We start from the raw sequence: 15,107 nt of genomic DNA, 5'->3' as shown, positions 1-15,107 counted from the left end.
TGTTAATAATTGATCGAGAAATCTTCAGTCACAACTGCCCGACACTGACGAGGATTCATGTGCCAGGCCGGCGAACTCTATGGGCGAGAAGTCTTTCGCGTTGTCGTGTCAGGCCGCGACATGCTAATCATCATCGTCATCATCATCAGCCGCACCAGCAACAACCTATATTTATGTCCAGTGCAGGACGAAGGCCTCTCAAGGCGACCTCCAATTTCCCCAGTCTTGCAAATTTCCTAACGTCGTAGCAGCGAGCCAAACAATAACGGCTGCATCGTCGTCTCCCCACAATGCACCGAGCGACTGGTGGCCACGCGCACCGCACACAACACGCGCGCGGAGCCACACGAACGGGCTCCAGTGCGCGCGCTGCCAAGCGGCCCAACTGCCGCCCGCCGCGAGGCGGACGAGCGCCTGCGGCACACAATGGAGCCAGCCCTGAGGCCAATGGCGCGTGGCCCCGTCGGTCGCCCGCTGTTCTTCTTTGCAGCTGCGGCCACCCGGAGTGAGCTTGTGCCGCGGCTAATAAAATGTGGATGGCGGCGCTTCGACCTCCTCGCCAACGTTCACGTCGCAGTCTTCTGCGGTATTCTTTCGTAAAGCGACAAAGTCTACGAACACTTTCGCGTCTAGGCAAGCGTCTAAAAGTAAGCGTAAGCCATCGCAAGCGCCAAAATAAGGTGCTTCTGTAAAAATCTTGCAGATTCCCTATACCGCACAGACTTTGCATTCATTTCGTGATTTTTCGTAAAATGTTTACCATATTTTTGTCTCGTTTTGTATTTCCGAGTCCTTCGCATACTGCGCGCAAGCGTAATTGTAAGACACATTTTAACGCGTTCCACACGAACGAAGCTCTCAACTGGGGACATTGGTTCTGAAAATGAAAAAGAAACTCGTTTAACTCTTCGCCAAATGCGCGCCAGCCCCTGTCATCCCGTGGTGTGTGTAGCATACACACCCATGTCATTCAGTACAGGGTTATCACTGTTTCTCCTCAGACTCGACGGGTATCACTATTGGCGCGGCATTTATAATAACAGCAATCCTCTTATGCTCTCTTGTATTGTTTTGGTCTGGTATTCGATATATATGTCTGAAACTATCTCATATTAATACCTCTAAATCCCGCATAACGTCACTTTACGAAGTTTCATTGCCCGTATCAAGCTGAGCCATCACTCAAAAGTATCGTAGTGTGACAACCCATCCTATTGTAAAGGGGAAAAAAGGTGGCAATATGTATTTGCAGAAATTATTTAAATAGATAATGAAGTACCCGCTAAGGATCTAGCCATTGCTTATTTCCACTATGGGTGACTGGCCGTTACTGGGTAGAATAATCTTAAAAACAAATGATATTAGATAAATAACGAAGGTAAGACAGTGTCGAAAGTAAAAGACATGACAAACCAAAGAATTGTATGTTTTCAGGTAGAAAACAGCGACAAATTAAAATAAATCTAAAATAATTAATTAACAACAGTAGTTTAATATAATAGGAAAAGTAATAGGCCGATTGCTTGATTTGAGGCGCTGGTTCATCCTCCTCATTCAGCCGTGTCTTAGTTTGGCATGCTGTCTCACCGCCAAACTAAATCTTTTGTGACAATATATACAAGGAATTTCACAGCACCGGTGGGACCAAAACCAATTTCGTCATACGACCACTTAAGACGACCGCCCATATATAGTCTGCATTAATTCCCATCGCCCTGCGTCAACATAGCGAGCGAACCAAATTTGCTATCGAATTTGTACCGTTCACCAATTCATACAGGCACCTCCTCAAGGTTGCAGAAGTCTTTTTGTGGAGAAATAAGCTACAGGTCATAATGTTGCAAAACTTGTTGAGAACGCGCCACCGCGAGCTCATTCCACATCCGATGCTTATTTATGAGTCGGTTACGCTCCAACTATCTCTTGTAGAGAGCTACATTCAGTTCTTCTGGTATATAATTTCCTACACTAACGGGTCTCTTCGCAGTGTAGCTGTTTAAAATTGGGTTTGCACCTGTGTATCCGTAGACTTGTCCATAATGTTTTGATATATGATCCTCATCTTTTCTCGTAAGTCTTGGGCAGACTCATTCAACAGGATGTCATCTGCAGGTCACAAGTCTCACATGTATCTCGGTTTGCGTCTTTATTTATTTACTTCTTATCTGCAAAATACTCCATATACCTTAAACTAAGATACAAGAAGAAAAGGACATTTTGGGGGATCAAGTAATCAAAAAACACACGTCAATGATTATACAGACAGTCAACAAGATAGGGCTTATGGTGAACGAGCACAATAACACAAAACCAGAAAAACACTCATAACAATGACATATATTGAAGACCTATCGAATAAAGCAAAGCAACAGCAGTTAACAGGATACATAACGAAATCATCAAGATATCACGGAGAAGCACCAAAGAAAGTAGCTAGCGTTTTTTCAAGAGAGAGCTACTTTCCTCACTTCGCAACACTTCGTCGCAGGCCAGCCTTCAAGATACGCCCTCTGAAGAGGGTGTTAAGAGCTTTAAATAATATCGTCTCACTGCTTGACTGGTTCTGTAACATAACATCGATGGTTATAACAGAAAATCGTATACTCGCCTATGCTGCAACATATGTTATTGTTGTCGTTGTTGTTATTGTAGTAGTAGTAGTAATAGTAGTAGTGGTGGTGGTGGTGGTAGTAGTAGTAGTAGTAGTAGTAGTAGTAGTGGTGGTAGTAGTAGTGGTGGTAGTAGTAGTGGTGGTGGTAGTAGTAGTAGTAGTAGTAGTAGTAGTGGTGGTAGTAGTGGTGGTAGTAGTGGTGGTAGTAGTGGTGGTAGTAGTGGTGGTAGTAGTAGTATAGTAGTAGTAGTATAGTAGAGACAGAGAGGGAGAGAGATAAGGGAAGAAGGAAAGGCAGACTGAGTCCAATTTGCTACCCTGTACGTGGGGAGGGGAATGGCGAGTGAAAGGAAGAGAGAGAGAAAACATGAGTCTTAGTAGTTGTTGTTGTTGTTGTTGTTGTTGACGACGACAACGACGACGATTATGATGATGATGATGATTATGATGATGATTATAATTATCGTCAACTACGGCACCTAGACATTTCGAAAAATAGGCAAAGTATCGGGCAGCGGGAAACAACACAAGACCGACAACCACTCTAAGGAAAAACAAAATGCGAAAAGACAGATTTCATAAGCAAGAAAACACATAATTCGTTAGGTTAAGAGGAAGCTCTAGCTCGGGCCCAACTCCGATGCGGCCTATTCATATACATGTAAAACGCAAAAACGCTTTCCCGACATAATCCTTGGACCGATTTTAATGAAATTTGTCGCATTTGAGAGAGAAAATTAAATTCTAGTGACTGTTGGGAGCGGAATTTCGATTCTATGTGTGAATTTTGTTTAAAGAATTTTTTTTTAATTCGCAAGTTCGGAAAAGATAGACGCACGAAGTTTATAAATTAATAGATCTGCATGAAGAACCTTTGTCGCGGTTCTGTAAACGGCATCGATTAGATCATTCAAAGCGAACAAATTCTATACATCAATTTGTCTCTTACGTGAATTTGTTACATTGGGTAGAAGGGTTCTGCAGAAGCTGTATTTCCATATTACTGAATTAATTTAGATTCATGTATAAGATATCAATTTTGTCTGCTTGAGATGTACTATTGGATTCAATTCACATAATTGTGATATCATTTTTCCTGGATGAGTCACAGAGTTGTGAACTTGATAGTTTCGTTTTCTGAATGTTTTCAATTTTCGTCAATATTTAATAAAATATTGACATTCTAAATCAGGAATTTGAAACGAGCAGTCTCTAGCTTTAAAGTTTGTCTTCTAAATGCAACAAACCTCGTCATATGTGGAGTGATAGTTGCTGAGAAAAACGAATTCTCCTTTTACATGTATTTAGATAGGAGCACCTGAGCTAAAGCTTCCTCTTAAGAATAAGAGATAAAGGAGAGCGCTAAATAATTGGAAAAACAAGGCAATTGAAGGGGAATGAACAGTAAAGATAGATAAAAAACAAATAAAACTGAACTTAACCCGCCAATCGTTTTGTTTCACGTGGCGCATCTCTGTGACTAAATTTAAAGGCCGAGACCCCAAACGATACCAGGCTTTTTCTGCTTCTTACCATCCTGCGATCACTGTTTTCTTGACTTTGCACATCTCTTCAGCATTTTACATAAATGTTGCACGCTTCTTTTTTTTAATCGCGCTTTCCGTTTACGGAAGATATTCATAGCTCTTGGGTTAAACAAGAAACCGGCCAGTGTTACCACGTGCGTCCCGGTTATTAGTTCCAAAACACCTCTTCCTACACTACTCACCTAGTATTGTGAGCCCATATTCACGTGACCTCATGCTCGTGGGTACATCCTCCGCCACACCACAAGAAGAAATACTTCGCTTTTTTTGAACGGAACAGTAACTTCCTCCGCCACACAACCGTGTAATTTCATATTTCATATTATGTAGTGTGACTGCAAAAGAATAATAAAGAAAGTGCATGTCAGAAGCTGTATTTCTCTGAGTACTAGCGCGATCCCTCTGGTCAGGAAGGAAATGGCACGGTTTAACATTTCAAAGCACATCCGGCGAACTCAAGAGGTCCATTTTTCAAGTCCCGCCGAAACCTCGCTGACATCTTGCGGTCAGCAGGCACTCAGTGTACGACCGCTTCGTATTATTCCTGCTAGTGACTGATCGGAAACATTTTTTTTCTCGCAGCAAAACTATAAAAAAAACAGCAACATAGGGATTCTGCAAAGGGTTCTACCGCTCTCGGGTTGTTTAAAAGATTTACATTTAACGTTTACAGGAGACAAAGGCGTAACCGACCTTATCGCTTCCATCTGTTTTGGAGAATATTAATGAAATCCTGCAGCCCGATAATCAAATGTGATTCATGTTTAGAATGATTCCAAAAACCGATTGCTCTTTTGTTTCTCTCTCTATTTTTTCTTTTCACAGCAGCACTTTCTTTCCCGATGACTGACTCTCAAGCTGGACAGCTTCTCGGTCATGGTTCTTTTTTATTATTATTATACATTCATGTTCTGCATGCATTCAGAGAAACACGGCTTCTTATTTATGCCAGTGAATGGAGAAAACAGAAAAATAAAGCTTCCTGCTCCACAAAGCTGAAAGCATCGCTGAGGATGGCGAGCGAAACACTTCTGACCACTAAAACTCCGTGTCGCATGGATCGCGAGTTGGCACCCCCCGTAACCCGAGATGCTTATGGCGCTCGTTGAGCTCTTTCCATTGCGGTCGCACAACCTCCTCTTCGTTGATTCACGGCATTCTGTTTTGCAACCAGCATCCCTCTGGCCTCTTTTTATTGTTGCTATTTTCTTTCAGGCAACACGGAGGCGCACAAAACTTCCCCTCACCTCGCGGTTCCCCTCCTTTCTCTTGCGTCGGCGCTGACGGACCCATCAATCGCAAAGGGTGGGAAGGACACAACAAGCCGCGCTGCGGCGACCCTGTCCGGCTTGTTTACCAGTTCTGTCGTCTTCCGGTGCTCGCGAAAGCGTGACCATTGTCTGACTGCCAACAGCCGATCAACAATGCATGCGCGCGCAGGTTTTGTACCCTACTTGAAACAGAAAGAGAGCAGACCGAACGTGCCGAGCTTCTGCTCCGTGTTCTCTCGCTATTGGCGTGCAACAGAAACGGCACTAGTATTATATAAAATATACAGCCGTTTGTCGCTACGGAAAGTAGTGCATCTCTCTACCCCCCCCCCCCCCCTGACAAACACACACACACCACCGCTGGTCCTGCGGCACAAACTGAAACTTTCTCTTGCGATGCCGTGCAAACATAGATGCACAGAAGCAACCATCGTCATATAGTATGGGAATGGTACGCCTCTTTATCTCGCCTAAGCCAGCACCTAGGAAGGTGCTGGCTTAGGATTCAGGATTCAGCATCAGGATTCACTAAAAGTCAAACCTCTTGGCGAAACGTTGAAACAGTGCAGCGTCCATTCCCCAACGAAACCAACTAGCCCATCTTGTCAACTTTTGAGAAAAAAATTAGTCGCTCTCTCGCCATCATTACATCGTGAAAGCATCTTTCAATCTGACGCACGAAACTCCCAAAGGGAAGTGCAAGGGTGTGGTGGTACATGCAAGCTGTGAGTATACCACTAGCGACAGTGCTTGCATGCGTCCTTACACACTCAGCCGGTACTTGCGGTTCGCGGTTCGAACTCGCTATTCTCCTTCGCTGTTGGTGCCGCTACTTGTTCATGCCAAGCGTGATGGCAATCCGCCGCACGCGGGGGTTCAAGGGTCGTATTGCTGTACATCGCTCGCTGCTGGCCGTGAGGCGATGGGACAGCGCGGTGGCCGCCCGCGCGTGTGGTACTGAGCGCACAGTTTGTGGAGTGCGTGCTCGACAAACCGTCGCTCGGTTGCACAACAAAAGAGCGATCGTGCTACAACCGTCCAATCCCGCTCCAGAGCTCTTCTTTTCTACGGGCCTTTTCGTCTGTACGCACTGAACACGCTGTGCTTAGGCCTTTTCACCAGGTTTCTATAGGGTTCTATTGCACGTGTTTTGTTTGAACTCACGAGACGTTGCGTGTTTCTGTCCCTCTACATATACCATCTGCGTATCGGGCCCTTTCTCTATTTTACAATTCTCGGTTTTCACTCTAGGACGTCCCGTGAAGATTTTGGACGTGGATGTACCCCCTACAGTCTAATTGAATTTTGAGGTTTTACATGCCAAACCCAGAATGGGATTATGAGAAACGCAGTAGGGGGAGACTCTAGATTGATTTTGACCACCTGGGTTTCTTTAACCACTTCAGTTGAGACCCAGCATATAAAGTGACAACCAAAAATGGCACGCCTTCGCAAGGTGGTATATATGCTTGTTTCATCTCGTTGCTTATTCTCCTGCATGGCTCCCAGCAGCAGCCCACAGGTTCCTTCCTTTCGGAACTTCTTTTCGCCGAGCGCGCATTGCAAGCGCAGGAGATGCACGCGCGACTAAAACCGGCGTTCAAGCCAACTGTGCGCTGAAACGAGGCGTCGCCGCCAAAGCTACATTAGTCTCTCGCAAATACTGCTTCAAAAGCAGATGGCGTCAGGTATTGCAAAGATACGTCTTTTTTTTTTCTGTGTCGTGTGCAAGCCCTATAGACACCCTGCGCTGAAGCTTAACTTACAGAGTTGAGAGTAGCGTTAGAACACACTGTCTAGCGAGCGGTGAAAGTGAAATGGGAGGACCGCGATAAACTTTCGGGGGGCCGTGACAGCTACCATCGCGTCCACGATATTGAAAATGTCCAAGCGGGCACGGTCCCCATGAATCGGCATGCTTGCGATTTAGATTAGAAAGAAATGGGAACAATGCTGAGGTTCAGCTTGGAAAAGTTCGGTGTGTTTTTCTTAACATTTTCTTCGCATCCGTAGCTGCTGGGTTCAGCGACGCTGTGGTGATGATGGACGGATGGACGGACGAACGGACGGACGGACGGACGGACGGACGGACGGACGGACGGACGGACGGATGGATGGATGGATGGATGGATGGATGGATGGATGGCTGGATGGATGGATGGATGGATGGATTTTAGACCATCGAAGCACCCTCTGGTTGGTGCGAGGTGTCTATACACAATGCTTGCCTCAAGCAGAGGGTGACTATACGCATACGTTCACGTCTAGCAGTGTCCTTTGTGCCACAATCGTTAATTTCTTCAGGAACAACGTTCCCCATAGCGTTCTGCATGAAAGACAAGCCCTACCCGTGAGGGCAATGACAAGTGAGAGGAAAAAAGAAAACAAGTCACTACTTGATCTCAGTGTTGTTGCAGGCCCGGTCTTGCAAAAACTCACTCCTGTGACCCGATTTTCCAGCCTATTTTCTAGCAGCGCATTTCATTTTATAGTCGTCTTTTCTTATCACCCGCAGTGCCGAGTGGACGATCCCGATGATTATAACGGCATGTGATGTCTGAGCCAACGCCGTAGGGCGAAAAGAATGAACAATAAAATGAATCTCTACAAAAAGAACGGCCCCTGGATCGTGCTACCGGATACATAAAGAACGCTGTCGTCGCCTTGATAGCGTGTTGAGCCAGTCATTATCAGAATATACGTGCAAATCGAATAGTACAGCAAGCTCTCGTATGTGCGTGTTTACACGAGCTTAACTTTACGGGAATTAACATCGACTGCCCTGTAATATAAGCGTGCATCTTATCGCAAACCAAAGTTCATCTATACATTGCCGACAATTTTTGTTTTCCTTCTTTTGCGATATGTTGAGGCGCACGTATGAATAGCGGACGGATTTAAGCAGTGTAATTCGATATTATTATGACCACTGATCATGCTACTACATTCTTGTCACATGTATGTCGCTTTGCTTTCTGGGTACAAGTACACCAAAAAAAAAAAGTTTGCTTCTTTATTTATTATTTCTGGTAGTATCTTTTTCTGCTTCACCGGTACTATACACCATGACCTATGCAAAGCAGGTGAGTTCTAATGGAAGTCATGTTTGTCCGAAACTGCCCCCACTCTACCGGAGCTGTAGCTTCCACCAATAGTATACAGCGTGTGGTTTACGTTATTTTCTACGGCGTTGTTGTAGTGTTTCCAGTTACTTTTGGAAGGAAACATTTATTGCCATTTTATTAGCTTCAATTCGTAGCAGCAGCGTATGAATTTCTTCGCTATATTTAGCACTTGCGTTCCTTCTCGAGCATGTGAACAATCCATGGGAAAGCCATGCTCCCCTACGGGTTCCTACAACACTGACAAACTTGTGCATTGCGCTGACCGGCTTCTTTATATATCCGGAAACCCTACTCATGTTGTATACATACCAGAGTGTTGCTTACTGGCGGAACAAGCGTTGCATGACCAGGACATCCGCCGATAGACTCCAGCGGTGCGCAGGTTTGAAATATTGTTGATTGTCTTTTCTTTTTGTGTGCTTCGATCGTTTCCTTGCCGTATCCTCCACCTTCACTTCTGCTACTCGCAGGCGTGCATACGGGCACACTTACATGCTCAATTGCCTAGCAGCCATCGACAATGGTAAAAAGTGCCCTAATTAATCAAGAGTTGACTTTTCAATTCTACTGCTTCTTTTCTCTTTCTTTGTTTTGCAAAAGTTCACACGTTAATTGAATCTGATTATTGGTGTCTTTTGACTTGGATGTAACGATCATTTCCTGCTGTGATATGCTGAGATAAATAGAAGCATAGCTGACACTGGTATGCTTAAGAGACGCTGTTTGAGCACTTCGTTGCTGTTCACGCCATATCTTAGCATTTCACAGAAGTATTTTTCGGGGCCAGCTTGTCGCTTTTTGGGCGCAGATCTTTCGAGTAAACAGCGCACACAAGTCCTTTGGCACCCCGGCAACGTCTAGTGCCTCCGACGAACTAGAGCATGGGAATCAAGACGGCACATACCCGTCTTGGGGAACGATCCCCAACTGCGTACTCGTGCGTTTTATATCGACCTTCGGTGGCAGGAACCTACCACGTAGTCGTGCGCACAACTTCCAAGCTGATGCCTCGTCATCCGCCAGACCACTATGATTCACAAAGAGGCGGGAATGCGAGCTATTGTCGCATGAAATACTTTACGTCATGCCCTCGGCGGGTGAGCAGGTAGCAGCGTCGCAGGACGGGCACCCCATCTTTCTGACGGGAGGCAGCGTTCGTGCCTCTCTGCTCCGCTTCCGCGCAAATAGCTGAATGCTTCGCGCTGTTCCTCCAGAAGCAGCGCCCGAAGGCAACGCTCACGCCCGCTCTTCACTCACCGACCGCGACACAATCGAGCCAAAAGAAACAAGGCAGCGATGAGGTTGGCCTTTCACTGGCACACCGACTCGCTGTGAATCTCTCCGCGGGTGTGCGTGCCCCCCAGAGACGTATACGTATACGCGCGCGCAGTGTCATGTTGCGCCTTCGCCCCGGAGGCCTCCCATTCAGCACCCATCGAAGTCTTGTCACGAGGCGGGCGAAGCGAAAAGGAAGGTCGTCTTGTCTGCGGTGGCACCGGTGTCGGGTTACCGCCGTACTCGGATGACGCGCGCCTGGGGTATAGATGGGTGCAAAGCCACGAAGGCAGCTCTTGTCAAGCTTGCGCCCTTGGCGTCAAACTTAAACCTCGTCGGCGCTCTTCGATTTCTTTTACTCATATTTAAGCGCGTTTTTCTTTTTTTTTTTTTGTGCGTGTGAGCCGTCGTGCCTCTTACCAGCGCTGCGTGGGACAATGGAAAGACGCCTCGAGATGGTTGATGGAGTGGAGCATCGCTATGTGTAGGCGCCTAACGAGAGCTGGTGGGCTATCACTTTTATCGCCGCATATATCTCCAACGGTAGATCCTGGGAAACCTGAGCCGTGTCGGAAGCGAAGGTCTTCGATATAGGTATGTGATCCATGATGCTCTTGGTTGGTCAAAACATTTATAACTTCGATACTTTTTTTAGGAGACGCCCTACATGACACTTAAAGGGAGTATTGAGATGACATTCTGGACTTCTCAGTTTGTTTTTTTTTATTTAGAACAAGGTGCTAGACTTCGTAACCATAGAAAAAATACTTGCAAGCCTCAAAGCGGCCTAAATAATTTACTATAATAGCTTTTCTACGAATTAACGCCCGTGTTACCAAAGAGCTTTTTCGTTAGAATTCTTCGTAAGTGAAATTTTCAGCCAGTCCTGATGCGGGACATATCATTAGCGAAGACGATCGGCCAATGGAAAAGATCACGTATACGAGCGAAAGGCTTTTCGAATTCGGTCCCTGCTGAATTCACAAAACCTTTCGTTAGTAAGTGCTGTTTCTTACTGCGCTTATTTGAGCCGGGTCAAGCATTCATTTTCTGTCGGTGCCCGGTCACCGGAGCGTTGCAGGAAAATAAACTGATCACCTCGCTGGCTCGGTGCGTGCTCTTCTACCGAGCTGCTGTGTCGTGCTCACGGACGACGCACGCGAAGAGATCAGGGCACACCGCATTTACTTATTTGTTATCAATGCTTCAAATACCCCTTAGGCTGTGGTTTCACATGGGAGATGAGTAGCGTATATCAGTTTAGCTGAACAGCGATTTGAAGAGTGAACGAGCGGGATTGGAAGGAAAGATGTCGCTTGAAGGGAGATAGTTCCCGTCAATGGACCTAACCTAATCTAACTTAACGTAAATTAACTATCTAACAACTCGCTAGCTAACTAACTGACTAACAAAACAAATAGCTCAATAAATAAATACTGTGGGACTGCAGTGGCTATTTGGTCACCTCAAGTCAAATAGTGCGAATAGCGTTTATGAGTGTTTTCCATTTTCTGGCTCGCTTTTTCCCCGGTTCACTTCTTTGCAAGCCGCCACACCGGTTTCTGCTTGGCGTTGTCGAAGAGCGGCTGCTTCTGTTCGCGCTTTTCTCTTTTGCGAAGGCCCCGGCTCTCCATCCTCCGGTCCGATGGCGAGCGTCTTCTTTTTTTGTGGCAGCTTAACGCGAGAGCCGGCTCTAAAATTTCCTTTATATATGGTATATATGCAAAGTGTATGTTTTTTTTTACTTAACAGGTACTCACAGGCTAGTTAGTGATCTATTATTTTGGTGAAACCAGCGCAATGGGGAAAGAACAAGTTCGCACAAACATGAATCATGAAGGTATACACACGCGCTGAGGCATTACACGGCGCCTGTGTATTTCCTCGTCATTCATGTTTGTGTGAACGTGTTCATTTCAACTGTGTGCTTCACCAAAATCGGGTATTTCTTTTATGCAGAACACCTTCTTTTTTAATTATAGGGCTTTACGTGCCAAAACCACTTTCTGATTATGAGGCACGCCGTGGTGGAGGACTCCGGAAATTCCGACCACCTGGGGTTCTTTAACGTGCACCTACATCTAAGTAAACGGGTGTTCTCGCATTTCGCCCCCATCGAAATGCGGCCGCCGTGGCCGGGATTCGATCCCGCGACCTCGTGCTCAGCAGTCCAACACCATAGCCACTGAGCAACCACGGCGGGTGACCTTTCTTTAAAAAAAAAATCTCACAAGAGTTATTGGAATTACGTCACCACAAATGAACTGTCTGCTCAGGCGAAGGTCATCTGTAAGAAAAACTTAATTAATCTATTCACTTAGTAAACTAACTACATCAATTGCCTACTTAACTACAACTTTGCGACACAACTTCTTAACTACAACTTTACGACGAGTGCTTGCGATGTAATGTTGAAGAGAATCGTCAAAAAAGCCTAGTTCGGTGATTCTACATTTCAAGGTTGCCATGCAGACCAAAACAGCTGGCGTACAATTATTCCTTCAGCTTACCTGATTACCTACGCAGCACCGCGAAGCTAGCTAGAGCACTGGTTCAATCTTCCAGACCACCGCGCATTTTTTTATTATTATTTGTGTTGCACGAGAATCATTCGAAATTCTTGCGAAAAGGCCGGACAGGTTCAGCTTATTCCCTAGTTCGTAACTGCTGTCCTTAGCAAAAGAATGTCGCGTGAGCTTTAGCATGGGTATCCGGTAAGTGCACGGTTTTATGGTAGAAGTTACGGCTGAAAGTCCCATGGGGCTGGAATAATGACATAACCTGCATATGTCGCGTAGCGTGGTAAAGCTTCTGCGAAAAGCAAAGTCTGCAAAGCCGCTCGTGGTCCAGGTCCCAGTCGTTCCCGCACCTATCCCCAGCGGGAGGACTACGCCAAAGCGAACCTCAACAGCAACCAAAAAAGAGCCAAGAAAACGAGAAGAGCAAGCAGAAGTCCTCCCAAGACGGCGACAGCAGTGGCAAGGTAAGCTGGCCAGGACAGGTAGGCCCCACTATTGCTTCGCACATAAACGACAAGCACAAACTTCAGGAGGAAAATCAAACACTTAAAAGACGATGACAACTCTTTAGAATTAAGCAGGGACAACAAGAGCATGAGATGGCAGAGCTCCGAGCCCTAGTCTGTGACCTCAAAAAGACAAAGGACGAAATGACTACTCCTCAAGCAACCCCGCCAAGGGTAGAAAATGGCGACTACGTTACCATGACTACTCTACAACAAACGTTGCAACAAATGACGCAGCAGATTACCCAACAAATCAGTGAAGTCATAAGATCAATCAGGAAACAAATGACAGCCAGCAATGTAAGGAACAAGGCAGAGTATAGCTACCACAGACCAGAATCAAATGATTCGAACACCTCAGACACCTCAAGCGAAATCTCCCCGTACTAACATGGGAAGTACACGCCAGGCAGAACACGAACAATACGACATACGGCAGTGGAACTGCGACGGATATCGCAGGAAGCAAGGTCTGCTCAAACAATACATAAACACACATAACGCCGCCTACCGCAATTGGACTCCAGGAGACCGGAAGAAGACCCGTCCTGCTAGGATACGAGGTTTACGAGAGCCAAACAGAGGGAAAGGTGGCTATTCTAGTCGACAAGACAGCAACAGCCATGGTGCACGATGTTATTCCGAACACTAATGTAGATCATGTTATAGCAAAAATTCTAACAAAGAAAGCAAGACGTAAGGCTAAGAGCAGTATTCTTGTGGTCAATCTCTACTGCCCCCCGAGGCAAAAAGGGCCACAATTTGCAGAGCTCTTCCAAGGAGCATGCAAGCTAGACAGAAGCAAGCCTTTAATCATCATAGGAGATTACAACGCCAGCAACACAAGCTGGGGTTATTCGCACACCGATGCAAGAGGGAAAATGATCATGCAGGCAGCAGAGGAGCTGAACTTCGAGCTGCTCACAGACCCAGTCACCCCTACGTGAATGGGCAACAGCGTAAATAAGGACACGAGCCCTGACCTAACATTTATCAAAGGAGGAGAGAACATCACCTGGCTAAATCTACAAGAGACACTAGGAAGCGACCACTGCATACTGCATACGATAGTAGCTGCAGGAGTCGCGAGGAGACAAATTGGACAAGCCAAGATAACCGACTGGACAGCTTTTTCAGCAGAAAGTGAGGAATAGCTTGGCAACATAACCACCCTCAAATAACGGGGTCAAATCCTCACGGAGCTTCGAAACCATTGCACAAAACACATAGAACGGACAGCAGACATACCGGAGTTAGACGGGCATCTTCTACGCCTCTGGGAAGCCACACGTGGTCTAGTGAAATGCTGGAAGGGCCAGAAGCATAACAGGAAGTTAAAGCTCAAGATTGCTGAAAACGCAAACTATCGCGAAATCACAAGCGGCTCAATAAGCCAAAGCGACGTGACTGAAGCTGAGGAGCTATAGCTGTCACTCTAGCAGTGGCGGAGGGCTTCAGAACCCGCAAATCTCTAACAATTCTATCTAATTCTCAAGACTCACGAGGGCGGAGGCCACTGACTGGAGACAGCTCCAGACAGGAACTTTCCCTAACTTAAACCAACTGAGTAAAATGTGTCCCACCAGATACGCGGCTAAATACCCGGGGTGCGGTCAAAAGCGCACCCTGTATCTCACCACATGGGAATGCCAACTTATAACAGCAGTCCCCAAAATCATAAATCCCAGTGCGGAGCAATGGGAGGCACTGCTGGCTAGCGACCGCTACGAGGACTAAATTGGTCTCGTGCAGCGAGCACGCAGGGCAGCTGACGCCGTTGAAGCCCTAGACAAAGGGTCCCACCCATACTAAACCCAGTCAAGAGCGTCCGAGGAGACCCTGACGGACTAAAACAAAAGATCCTGCAGAGACCAATAAATATTTTTTATGATGATAATGATGATGATACCGTTGGACTCTATCGTTATATAGTGACGGCCTGCGCCGCATCTAAACATGAACTTTCTTAGCATTGTAAAGCACATTGAAAACAAAGTGCACGCATAAGAAATATAACGTGCGCATCTTCTATGCGAAAAAAACGGTGCATTTAACGATATCTAACTTGTGCACACGAATGTGTAGTCACGTGAGAGGGTGGTATTCAACATTAGCGCTACTATCACAATAGAGTAATCGCGACATGCAGTTTTACGCTACTTTCCATGCAGAAATAAAATGCCTTTTTCTCTATTATTATTGTTGTTAGTATTATTATTTCAGATTCTTGTTTGGAGTAAAGGATATTTTTGC

The 15,107-nt window shown here is 45.9% G+C and overlaps 1 long non-coding RNA gene across 1 annotated transcript in view; it reads left to right on the top strand.

The window, feature by feature from the left end:
• The first annotated feature begins 541 nt into the window (after positions 1–541).
• The window catches only part of LOC142580716 (uncharacterized), a 102,368-nt gene continuing 87,802 nt past the window's right edge, over positions 542–15,107 (top strand). Inside the window, exon 1 of the long non-coding RNA XR_012827864.1 lies at positions 542–647. This is a non-coding gene — a long non-coding RNA (uncharacterized LOC142580716). The remainder of the gene's footprint in view (positions 648–15,107) is intronic.

Source organism: Dermacentor variabilis, chromosome 1, assembly GCF_050947875.1.
Source record: "Dermacentor variabilis isolate Ectoservices chromosome 1, ASM5094787v1, whole genome shotgun sequence".
Lineage (NCBI taxonomy): Eukaryota > Metazoa > Arthropoda > Arachnida > Ixodida > Ixodidae > Dermacentor > Dermacentor variabilis.
Note: the sequence above shows the minus strand (reverse complement) of the source record. Positions and strands in the feature narration are given on the sequence as shown.